Source organism: Triturus cristatus, chromosome 1_2 (assembly GCF_964204655.1).
Source record: "Triturus cristatus chromosome 1_2, aTriCri1.1, whole genome shotgun sequence".
NCBI classification, from domain to species: domain Eukaryota; kingdom Metazoa; phylum Chordata; class Amphibia; order Caudata; family Salamandridae; genus Triturus; species Triturus cristatus.
In genome coordinates, this window is record NC_140580.1 from 725,961,424 (window position 1) to 725,974,636 (window position 13,213).

Sequence of the window (13,213 nt, forward strand, 5' to 3'; positions counted from 1 at the left end):
TGTTTTTTTCACTTATTTGCTCCGTTTTGACATCCATTTTGGAACATGTTTTTTGCTATTGTTTTCATAGAAAGTGTTGTAGGACAAGTTTTAGAAGTGGGATGGTTAAAATGGCGACTATGTGTATGTGTTTTGTGTTTTAATCCGTTTACTTATTTTCTGATATAATCATGATTTGCATGTATATGAACTGTTGATTAATTATTCGTTATTTGTGTAAAACGTTTAAATTTGTTATAACGGATTTTTTTGGGAAATAGGAGTATCAATTTTAATACTCGAGTATTAATTTTAATACTCGCGTATTCATTTTGTAATGCATTTCAGTTAATTTACGTACAGTTTTTCTCCACATTTTAATACACTTCCCCACCCAAAAACCCCTAATTTCCCTGCATCCCGTGCCAGATTTTATTGTACTTTAAAAAAATATATATATATTTTGGCGTTGTAATGGCATGCGTTGTAATTGTTTTCGTTGTAAATGCACTTTTAAGTAATTTACTCAGTTTTGCGTTGTAACAGTATTTGTTGTAAAATAATGTGTTGTAACAGTGTTTGCGTTGTAAAAAATGCGTTGTCATGGTATGCGTTGTAATAGTATGCGTTGTAACGTCATACATCCGTCGCTAACGTATACGCGACATTCCCATTGGTTGCCTCACATCCAATTACCTTTAAACATAGTTTATTCTCCACCAATCGCTGTGATTGTACTATGCAGATCGGAGATTGTTCCCCTGCTGAAGCGTAACGCGGTGAATTTATACACTTACAACAGTTAGAGATAGGTAAGGGCGGTTTTTCTAATATTCCCCATATATGTTTTTAGATGGAAATTTTTTGGGGAGACTTTTGCCTTTTTTCTTTTAATTTTGAAACAGCTCATTCAAACCCACGAAATTAAATGACAGCTATTATGCAGTCCGTATCGTGAGGCTTCGTTTTTGTCCCGTAAACGAATTGATCGTTACGCCGAGTCTGTTTACAAGAACAAGACTAAAATTAATTATCGGCTTCCAGTTGAGTCGTCCCTCATAGAGGTAAGTCACAAAGGTACACACGGATAATTATGTGTACTCTTCCACTCTATATCCAGTATTAACAATGTCTTTATGTCTACAGCACCCAGCCTGGGCGCCTCGTGAGTTATTTCTTTCACATTGAGCACGGTGACACCATATATTCATAATACTTGAAACGCTTGCCGATCAGGTAGATAGTTTAAACATCATTGCTCCAATACCTTTTTTTCAATATAATAGAGCACTTTATTCTGACAGTTTTTTTATTTAATTTTTAGGTGTTCCCACATTAGATTGTCCTGAAGAGACCCTTTATTTCAGACAGGGTCGAAACGCCGTTGACGAGACAGGCGAATCAAAAATATTTCTGACACTTAAAATAATCAAGTGTTATTTATTATTTTATTTTTTCTTTTGATCGCCTTTGTAATGATAGATTGAAACCGTTGTATGTTGTATTTTTTTATATTTTTCTTTGTTTTTGGTTTATTCACTGGTTTCATTGGGACACTCTTTACAATTGTGTATTAAGATTGTTTTTTGTTTGTGTTATTAAGATTGTTATTTGTTTGTGTATTATGAGATTGTTTTTGCATTTTTTAATGTGCTCCTTCATTGTAAATGCATAAAAAATGTTTTTCTACCTACTGTCCGATGTGTGAGGCTAACTTCTCTTTCTGACGTAACATTTAACCCCTTCGTCTATTGTGATTTTTGATGTAAATCATATTATTGATTATCAACCCACGTAAGCTATTGTTTCCTTTCATATATTTCCTCCCTCCGGCATGTGTATAGTTTGGCCAGGGTCTTGACATTCCTGACTTCCCACGCCCCTCCTCCTTACTCCAGTCCAACAGTGCTGCCACTATTGCAGTAGCTGGGCCCGCTTTATAACCATGCTCTATGTCCTCCACCCTCCATTCTTGCCCCCTCACGTTCCAGGGTCTTTTGTCTGTAGGCGCATCCTGTCTCCACCCCTTATTTCTGACCACCTGGAATGAGCCCCCAGGGGTCCCTGTCCAGCCACCCTCTCAAGTCCAAGTAGCTGGATGGGGCCTGCATCTGGCTCCCAATCCTGTTGTCGCTGGGTGGCCCAGTGATTTCCTCTGGGCCTTCACCACTGCTTATTCCCCCCCTCCCTCGGGCCTTCCTTATCCCACCTATGTCTTGCTCACCTGGCCACTCCCTCCTCCCTTGCTACTCTCGTTGGGCCTCAACTGTCTTTCATTTGTACCATGGCAGAGGCCACGTCACTTGCGACCTCTATGATGTGTCATTCACTGCGCCCCTCCCTCACCCCTGCTCCTCGCCGACCTCTACGGCCCTGGTATTTATTATCTCGGAGGCTGCATCACTCGCGACCTCTGTTCTCATCCCTCTCTCCCCACTTGTCAGCTGGGTACTGAGTGATTGCCGCACCCCATTCCTTCTCCATAAATTGGAGAGCAGTATGCCGCGTGGCCCCTCACCCACTCTCATTGGCCTTTTAACACCAGGGGCCACTTCTTTTTCTCTCAGACGGCCCCTGCCATGTACCTGCACTGTCTGTAGTGTGGGCTACGGCGGTGAACACACTCACACCGCCGCAGCCACACGGTTGGCTGCCTGCCTGCCGTGTCAAACGGGCCGACATCCGGGCCCCCGAGGTGAGTAGGTCCATGCATCCTGCTTCAGCCAGCAGGCGCATGACCTCCTCCACGTGAAGATCCATGCTGATAAAAATTTTAAATCCCACTTAAACCGGCTGCCGCGTCACCTTACTAAAATGGTGAGATGGGACCTAAAATGGACGCATTTCAACAAAGCGGGCCAGCCATAAAAGTAGGAGGCCAAAAAGAGCTCAATTGGGCCCGGACTGCACCACTGGCCCAAAAACCCCGAAGGTGCAAGCCTCCCTGCGGTCGGCTGCTCCCCAAAGCCCCATTCTCCACGTTGGTATCAAGCCGGCTATGAGTCTACATCAATGGTGGTTGTAAAGTCAACCCCTATCTGACGTCCACCTGAAGATTAATGGACCGGTGCCATGGTACCCTGTTTTGACACTGTCGATTATGTTTGATCGCCCACAAGAGGTCACATTGCTAGTCCGAGCCTTGACTGTTTTTGGTCTTTATGAACGAGTCTCCTACCTGATGTAATAGAGTTAGCAGTCCAGTAGCTGGGGAGGGCGGAGCCAGAGGGTCGAGGGAAGAGGAGGAGTCCCGACAGGATAAGGGGCAGTTAGTGTAGGGACAAGGCAGAGATAAGAGGCTGATGAATAAAGCTCCTGTAAACCACAAGAAGTGTCCGTGGTTCTTTGTAGCACGATGCTACACCTATTTCAAATATGTTTGTCACACACAGCCACAAGTTCACTCCACCAAAAAAAACCACACAGAAAATAGCTCCGTTGTAATCAGGCATCGCAGCACACCCTGGAAGCACTCTGCAACCAGGGTGGGAACATGAAGCATGTCACCTACCAGGTAGGTGAGGGAGGCTTCTTTTAAAAACACCCTTTGTGTTCCTAGTCATTGACACATTGGACAACAGGAAAAAGGTTTTTTTCCGAAAGACATATTTGAAATAGGTAGGAGACTCGTCCTATTGTTGTTGAATATATTTAATGGCTGGGAAGGCGAACAAGCGCGTCTATGCTTCTCCCTCTCCTTTTTTGTTTCATAAGTTTGGTCTTTATGAGACAGTATTTGACAAGACTGCTCGCTTTGGTACATTGTAAGCCAGTAGGTGGCTTTCAGTTTTACAGGGTGAGACACATCCTTTTAAGATTTGATTGGATCTTAGAAGAAAAGCCCCTTCACGTCATCATGTGTAGATCTACCACGGATGATTAGCTCTAGCTTGATTGGTACCTGTAGCCCTGACTGCATAGTCTGATAAACAGGACTTCAAGTACTTGGACTCAGTAAGTGACTCGCTGATGGACCTGGGGAATTTGGCAACTCTGTGTAAAGCTTGCATTGGCTAAACAACACTTAAATAAACATTGGCAAAGCAAATACAGCTGGTGTTCCACCCTATTGCATTTGCCAGTGTTTTTTTTTTGTTAAACTTATTATAAATGCTTGTTTAAGTTTAGTTTTAGCCAATGTCAGCAGTCCAAACCAACAAGCAGCACACATAAACACTCGGAAGGACTGGTGAGACAGAACACTGCACACACACCCTAAAGCAGAGGTATGCCTTATAGTTTGGTATCACTGACCTCACAACAACAGCATACATCTATGATCATGTCACACACGTAAACACCAACAGTACACATTAGACAGAGTGTTGAGCACACATTCACCACAGCACTGATAGGCCTTCTAAATAGATTTCACTTGGGTCACAACTGCATTTCACACCAGGTCACTCCACAAACTATCCTACAACAGAACATGTTATGCCAGAAGTCCCAGAAAACATCCAGCTTAACCAAAATATGCTGTTACCAGGCTGTTATGGGACCTAACACCCCTTTTTATCAGAGGTACCTCACACCTATTTATCGGCCGGGCAATGAGCATTCCTGCTGACATCGATGTCCTGCCCTCCAGTCTCGCCATTGAACTCTAGAACATTCTCCTGCAACGTATTGCTTCCGACTCATTTACTTAATGGATGAACAAACCCAACCCACAACTTTATTTATAGCAGCTATTACAGCATTTAAACTAGAAAGGATGTACATGGTAACAGTTGCATGGTAAATAATAAGTCTATTAGTTCTGGTGGGAATATATAGGGCAGGTTATCAAATTGATGGGTCTCGGATGTTTAATAAAGTTGTGACAAAACAAATGACTCATGTATATATTTGTACTCCCAGAGGTAGTGTGGTTGATATATGGTTACTAATTAGGATTCAGGCTTGTACAAAAAGATGAAATGGTAATATTTGTTACGCCTTATTCAGGCATAAACCTGAACCGTTGGTAATGGTTGTAAGGCCCCACTTGGGCTAATGCCAGAACAATGACATAGAGAAATGCCAGTCATACTGTATGAAGAAACCTAACCCTCATCTTGTGGTATGCTTCATCTTTGGCAACCTCATCACAACCTGGTAAGATGGTACTACTAGGGTGAACTGAACCTCAATGAGAGGGAGTTCTTTATAAGAATTGTGTTGGAAAAAGAAGGGATCCAGATGAGCTAAAAACACCTTGAGTAAAACCTAAGGGTATACCTTTATTGGTGGGTACCTCAGGTATAATTAACAAACAGAAGATGGTGAATGACAATTAGGTTCAATGACATGTTCATCTTTGTCGAGCCAACAGGTCTCTGCCCTCTCTAGTGCCAATATAGGACTGGGGCATTCATCAGGGCAATAAGGATCCCTGTCTCTAATACTAACTGTTTCTAATTATGCCTAAAAAAAGTGCACAGTTGTCCGAAAAGGAAGTTTGACGTAGACAAAGGGCGTAGGTGAGGATCCCTCATTGCGGGATACTTATACTTCTTGGTATGGTCAGAGGAGGTACCTCCCCTCCCCCCGTAGCACACATTTGCCATTGCTGGTGACATCATAGCGCTTTTTTTCACATGACAGTTCAGAGAGAAGCACAAAGAAGTGGAGATAACAAGCACCATGGATAACGGGATGGTGGGAGGGGACAAGCAACGCTGACAAGTGGCGGGCATCACAGGCAAGGCGGGAACAAGCAACACGTACAATTGGAGGGTGGGAGGCAACAAGCAACACCGACAACGAGAAGGGACAGTGAACAAGCAGCACAGAGATTGGGTGGGTAGAAGGGACAAGCAACATGGACAATGGGATGGTGGTACCATAACAAACTACATGGATGGGGGAGCAAGCAAAGAAAAACAAACAGTACCTCAAACACTGCACAAGCAGAAGGAGACTAATCAAAATGAAGCAATCATTACTTGGTTTGTGCTCCACGGGAGGCAGAGACAAAAGAGGAGGAAGTGACATAGGGACACGCTGGCCAATTAGGATGCCTCAAATCAGAGGGACAGTAAGCCAATGAATGGTAGTCAATGGGTGGGCTCCAAGCCCCTTTTAATAAACAAAATGACTTGCTAACAACAGCACTTGCACACACTGTCTCAAGCGAAACCTAAAAAGGGGAAATTGGCAGCTGCACATTAATTTTTGCTGGTTACTGGGAGATTAAGTTGGCTATGCCTACATTCAGTGCTTGAAATGCAAATATAGAAGTGCAGTACTCCTTGTCCCAGAGTACCGGTTTGCTGCCGAGAAGTGCCTGTACTCTCCCATTAAAACCAATTGAGCAGTGCTGAGAAGTGCCAATACTATCTCTTACAAATTAAAGAAGTGCAGATACTGAGTAGCTAATAGTACCTGCCTATTTTATTCACTGTCTTCGGGCGATGGATTGTGCGGAGCCAATAAATTCTTCAAAGGCCAGGTTGATAACTCACAGAGTGTTCTATCTTACCTTACAGCCATTTGACTTGATGAGGGTAGCTTGAGGTAGGAATGTGTATGGGAAGATTACTGTGGATCCTTGTGGTGACGTTTAGTAGCTTCTCTAATGAGGATTAAGTGTACTGAGAAGACACACTAGAAAACATTTTTCAATAGTCCTTTTTGCAAAGGATAAATGAAGGTATCTGTGTGATTACTGTGACGGAGGAAAAGTGTGTACAGATTTTTCAGATTTGCAGTTATCAAAATCTGGCTGCGCTGGCTGTGTTGTTCATGCATGTTTCCATGTTCATGGAAGAGGGGGAGTGTACTTGGAGGCTTCTGGCTTAGAGTGCGAGAGGCCATATATTGCGTAGAAGTGGATAGGGGTGAGGAGGGAGGTAGATGCTCAAGGGGCAAGCAAGTAGATGGGCTCAGTTTTGGATGAATTCAGCACAAGTGATGTGATAGCCATGCAGCGACATAGTTGTGACGTGTTTAAAGATATAGATCTGTAGATGAGGAGTGAATACATGCAATTAAAGAGAAAGATGTGGTTGTAGTCAGCATAGGGATAAGAGAAGCCAAAGGCTATGGTGATTGGCTGAGGGTTGTGGTACAGGCGGAGAAGAGGATAGGCCCCAGGATTAAGCAATGCGTTTTGCTAACTTGTGGAGTTGAGAGTTTTCCCCAGTGATGAAGAAGAACATATAGCAAAATCTCCATGTCCCACAATTACCTGGACTGTTCCCTCTTACACAGGCTTTGTGCAGGTAGTAGATTATCGCGGACAAGATTTTTAGAGTTTAGGGGTCGTCATCATACTGTGCATGGGGTGGGACCTAAAGTTTTGTTATGTCATTGGGCTGGGTGTGAGCAGGAATGGAGTACGGTGGTTAAACAGCTGCTTAAGAACTTAGAGGCTGAGGAGAGTAAATATGCTGTTTAGCTGGGGTGGAAGAGCCAGCAGTATCTTTTTAAGTTGAGCCTACCAGACAGTGGGCTTATAGCCTGCACATTGCTTACCATTAGGTAGCTTAATTGTCACTCTCATTTGCTTAGTTCTTATTCGATTCCTTGCCCTGTTCATCTTTTATTTGTCCATCTCCTGGAGAATAGGCTATTTAACTCTGTCCTTCCACTGCTCCCCTTAGCCAACTACTGAGAGTGCATGTGTTTTCCAACTGTCTCCCTCATGTGCATCTCTCCCCCTGCGCTCTGTGCTGATCCCATACCTATGTCCTCCTCTCTGCCTGCTCTCTGTGCTTTTCCCTTTGCCCACGTGTTGTTCTCTTCCTTGTGTTTCTCTTCCTAGCCTCCTTGTTGTACCTTCCCTCGTGCTTTTCCCTTCCTCCATCTCACCTACTCCTCCTCCTCCGTCCCTACCCTACTTGAAGTCCTATTTTTTTGTTGCTGCCTTTCTGCTTTCTAAATAAAAGCCCTTTCACTACTTTATTTTGATTTTTTTTAATCGATCCATCTTTGATCAGTACATTTTAAAAATGCTGCCTTTTGGGACGGAAAAGTCGGTTGCATGGTAATAAGCATAACACCCTGCCCTAAATGCCCACGCTGCAGTGATATTTGGATCGTTTGTAACCATTGTTGGTCACAAGCAAACACAGGTCATGTGTGTGCTCCACGACACAGGTCTGTCTGACGTATTGTGGGACGGTTAGACTGGGAGGCGCGCACCGCAGTGGTGGCTGGCTACCGTCCTCACCAGGAGCTGAGTCGCGCGGTGCTGGCACCCTACCATTTCTATAATGAGTCAATTAGTAAAATGTCCAGGCCTTCTTACATGTGTCATGGCAGTGGGGCCTACTGATCCGCTCATAAAGGTTTCACTATTTTCAGAGGGTAGACGCCATGTACCCTGCTGCAAAGCTGGCCGAAGGTCAGCGGGAGTGCCACGGCCCGTTCCTGCTTCATTCACAGAAATATGCTGAACTTTTCCCGGTGTGTTTTCTGACACCTGGACACTTTCAGCAGCGCCTGCGGGCTGTCTGCTTTGAGCAGCAACCTGCAGGCGGAGAAGGAACTCCTCAGATGCCAGCTCTGCCATAACAAAAGCCAGGGTTAAGGGGCCATTGGGCCTCTTTTTGTTGGAGTATCCTGGCAGGGAGCTATTTGGACCCTCACACCTAGATGCAATGGAGGGAAAACAAAGGCATCACTTAACAGGTACTTAAGAGAGAAATGCTTCTGACTGTGTTCAGTCTATGTGTATAAGAAATATGCATCCACTGTAAGAATATCAGGTGTGTTGGCGTCCCAGTATTTACACAAATAACAATTTAAATACCACTATTTTCTTTCATTTCTTTTATAGCGCTCATCTCAGTTCAGGGTGTCAGAGCGCTTTAGATCACATGTTCAGATTATACACTGACAATAAATCATATGTGTGTACATCAATATAAAGTGTGTGTTACATTAAACAGTGAGGGTCACAATGTGTAGGAGTCACATGTCCTTCATAGCTCACTGTGCTATATTCGAAGGATTACAATTTATAAACTGCAAATACCCAAAAGATCTCTGTCTCAAAAGCAGTAACTCCTCCATTTACACGAAATAAAAATTTGTCACCTGTCTGTTACATAATGTGCTTTGCAGGAGACACATTAGCCATCAATGCTAATTTGATTCAAAACTAGGACAAGGCAAAGCACAGATCTCACCAGCAAATATGTTCTTGTCCAGAGTTATTGTACCATTATTATTACTCCCTGAGATTTAGCTGACACACAAAGATCTCTTCAGCAGGTGCCTTAACCCCATAAGATATTTTAAAATACAGACATTGCAACCAATTAAGCAGAACAGATTTACTACCACGTTTCTCTTTGTTGCATATTTATTTGTGGCAGGGTTTAAAAAAAATAAATGTTAAATTGAGGCCCAAATTTTGGTCAGGGTTGCTCAACCCCAATGCAAAATCTAATTTGTTGAATAATGTAATGCGCTCAAATATACTCGTGATAGACCTGCTAAACATATGTGAGGTCTTAAGATCTGATGTCACTTCCTGTGAGGTCACGGGGTGTGATGTTACATGCTATGTCACGCGCTGTGATGTCACGTCCTCTGATGTCACCAACATTCTGCCTAACTTGGTGAGGCCCCCCACTTCTTTTTGTAGGGACTTGAGCCCTGGCGCAAGGCATTTCAAACAGAAACACTGTACCTAGTAACATGGCGGTGCATAAAGTGTCTGAAATCTTCAGTGATCTGAAGGTCGGAAAACGGAGTACCACTGAAGAGTACTTAAAACTTGTATTTACAAATTGTAAAAGCACAGCTGGAAGCAGCATTTCAAAAACTGATTCTTTTACACAATGGAGTGGTACCAGAGTGGCAATAAAGTTGATAGCTAAGGAATGTAATACATTAACAGTAAAGCACAGATAATAATATGACACATCACACAATTGCCTCATTAAACAAGTCAGATTAAGGCAAGAGGCTCTTCCCGTGTTGCTTTGACGCCAACCCCCGTGTTGCTTCGACGCCAACCCCCGTGTTGCTTCGACGCCAACCCCCGTGTTGCTTCGGCATCGATCCAAGGTGGATTGCTAACTGAAAATAAAAGTGCCTGCGTCATTTTGTAGGCATGCATGCATGCATGGTGCACACACGCCTAAAAAATGATGCGGGCGGCTACATCAAAAGCTTTATTTTTTACTTTTGCCAAACTGCACAGCATCGCGGACACCCACTGTTCCTTGTTGCTTTCTCCCTCACGTTCTTCCTGCCTGCAAGCATCTGCTCTCCATGTTGCTCTCTCCATCTTGTTATCCCCCCCATAATAACCTTGCCCTGGGATCCTTGTTAATGTCTCCCTTGTGTTTCTGCCCCCCCTACATATTGTTTTCTTCCTTGTGTGCTTTCCCACCTGCAAAACACCCCTGCCCTCACACTCTGTGTTGTTAACTCCCCTGTGTGCATGTGCACTACCTCCATGCTCCAAATTGCTCACTCCCTCCTGGGCTTCTCCCTTGAACACAAACCCCCTAACCCCATGCTGCTGTCTACCTGGACCTTGTATCCGGGTTGCTCTCTGCCTCGCCCTCCCTCCCCACCCCAACCGCCTCTAAACCCTTCATGCTCTCTGTTGCCTTCTGTCGCCTGTGTTGCTCCACTGCATCCCCTGCGATCCATGTTGCTGTCTCTGTCGCATGCGCATCCTCAGTGCCGGATGAAACCCTGTGAAGGCCCCTAGGCAGTCAAAGTTTTTTGGGTCCCCTCGCAAATTATCTCCTAATACCCAATGCACCTAATTTTTTTACAAACTGGCAGCTGCCAGAAGATGAGTTTTAAGAGACAAACTGTTATGTGAATCTGATGTCTCTGGTTTATGTGCTTTAAGTTGTATTTTGATCCGTTGTCATGGGGCCCATAGCCCGGTGCCTACTTTCCATTTCTATTTGGTAATCCGGAACTGCGCGTCCACCCCTCCCCAGGCAAAGACCCTTTAACTCCCCCTTTCTGCTGTTTCCTTTTCTGATTTCACCCATGTACACCCTAAACATAGGCATTGGAAGTAGGAGTGCAGGGGTGCTACATAACAGTAGGAAAGTAGAATCTGCTTCTTATGGTTGCCCCCACTTTTTGCTGATGACACACTGTTTTTGGACTAGTCTGACTGGTATCCTGCTATTCAGGACCCCAGTCTATCTGCATTCTCCCTTAAATTGCTAAGTATGTACTTTAGGTACACTCCAGATTGGATTCTGGTGTACCCTTATCGGTCTCTAGTATATTGTACACCATGTAACCAGGCATAGGTACCCCAGAGGCCTCCCTTGGGCTGAAGCATGTATTATGCCACCCATGAGAGGCCATTCAAATTGACACGACAGCCTGCTACAGCAGACTGTGTAAGCTGGTGCTTGCGCCACTTACTTAAGATATAGGTTCACTATATCTATCTAAATCACTACACGTAAATACCTATCAGTCACCCCGATGGCAGACCTTATCAATCCTGAAGGCAGGGTGCTGGGTTTTATGTGAGATGGTGTCCCTGCATGTGCAGAGCCCCTCTGCAGCCTTTGGAGACCATTCTCCGGGTTGTCTGTGATGCAGCCAGACATATATGTTTAAGTGCATTATAACCTTGCGGTAAATGCTAACTTTAAAACTGCTGCTTAGAAACATGTTGTGTTTGGTATCAAACACCGTGGAATCATACCTCCACACCAGTAACTGGTGTGGGAGGTACGATTCCAACTTTCCAAAGGAACATATATGGGTCACCGGTCTACCCGGTAACAGCTTTCTCAACCTGGGCAGCACAAAATGGACTCTGCCAGCCACAGACACGATTCTGCTCCCCTGCTGCTGAGCCAAGCTCGAGCAGAGGAAGGCATGACAAAGGCATCCTGTCACAGGGAGGTGTGACCACCTCCCAGACTGGGTTTAGTGTATATTGGGCCTCGGTGGGTGCACTCTGAGAGTGCCAGAAAGTCTGCACTGGGGGCACATTTGGTGTACCTGTGCATAGTTCAATTCTGGGAGTCATTAGCTCCTGCTCTGGGGCAAAACTGGACAAAGGACATGGGTGTAGCCACCCCTCTGTCCTGCCCACAGAATCTTTCCACCCCTTCCCATGGGTATAAAGTGGCTTACCTGACTACAGGACTTTATATTTTATCTGGAAAAGATTCTGCTAAGAAGAAACCAAGTACTTTGACTGCCTGCACGACGCTGGACGACTGAAGAATCTCCCTTGGAGTAAAGGAGTTACTCCCCTGCAAAAGCAGGCACCTAAACGCGACCGACGAGTTTGCTTCTCCCCAACTCCTGAGGACTCCGAAGATTTCAGCAACACAGGAGGTGGGTTCCCGAAGGTCCCTGAGGTCGATCTGCCCTCTCAGCGATTCTGAGACCAGTATCCCTCGTGGGGACCGTGCAACCCGAACCCCTGTTCACCGCGTACATTTGCAGTTGCATATGCTTGGTGACGATTCCCGAGCTTGTGCATTGGACTCCATGTAGTCCTGACCCCGAGCAGTATTTGCAGCAAAGATTTCCGGCCTCCACTCACCGAGTGTCCGGTGGGCTGGTACTTTGCAAACTTGCTTGAGGTCTCCTCGCGATCCCTGGTCCGTTGGCCTGTGGGTCCTGGGGAGGGTCACCTTGTTTGTTCTTGGGCTTACCTGGTTGCTCCAGACGTGCCCTGACTCCCCATTGCTTGGAGAGTCCCCTGGACCTTGCTGGTCCACACCGTAACCTGTTTCCTCTGACCGCGTTGGTTGCATTTGCCAAGGCTTGTTGACATCGACCCCTCAGCACTCGACATCCTTCGTGGGACAGCTCACCTCCTGGTCGTCCTTGGCGTCTCCTAATCCCTGTGGCTGCAGTCAAGCAACCCTTCTTCCTTCCTGTCCCTGGTCACCTGAAGTGACCCAGACTCTGTCCCCTCTGCTTTCAGGTTCCTCTGACCTCGAATTCAGGCTTGGATTCCACCGGATACTCTTCGCCCTCATGGCAGCAGTACTTCTTTACAACTCTCCATTGAAAACGACGAAGGTTTCCGTCACCACTTGATCCCTATGCACCCGGCTCCTCTGGGATAGGTAACACGGGTACTTCAGTACCCACTGGTGGGTTGGCCTTTGAACCTTCTATGTTCCAAAGGGTTTGCTTGAAGTCCTCTTAAAAGTGTCCTTAACTTGTAACTTTACAACCAAGACTTTCCTATAGAGTTCCACGGAACACGCGGTCGTGTTTCCTCACTGCACTCGTCCTCCGTGGGCTCCCTGTGTCACTCCTCTGGGTATTTCCTTGGGGT

General features: G+C 45.3%; 1 protein-coding gene and 1 long non-coding RNA gene across 12 annotated transcripts in view; one reads left to right on the plus strand and one right to left on the minus strand.

Annotated features, from left to right (window-relative positions):
• LOC146867905 (uncharacterized) overlaps positions 1 to 13,213 on the plus strand; it is a 1,103,481-nt gene that overhangs the window by 319,835 nt on the left and 770,433 nt on the right. The window lies entirely within an intron of this gene.
• Positions 1 to 13,213, minus strand: part of LOC146867906 (uncharacterized) — a 32,079-nt gene that overhangs the window by 1,340 nt on the left and 17,526 nt on the right. The gene's annotated exons all lie outside the window — the stretch shown is intronic.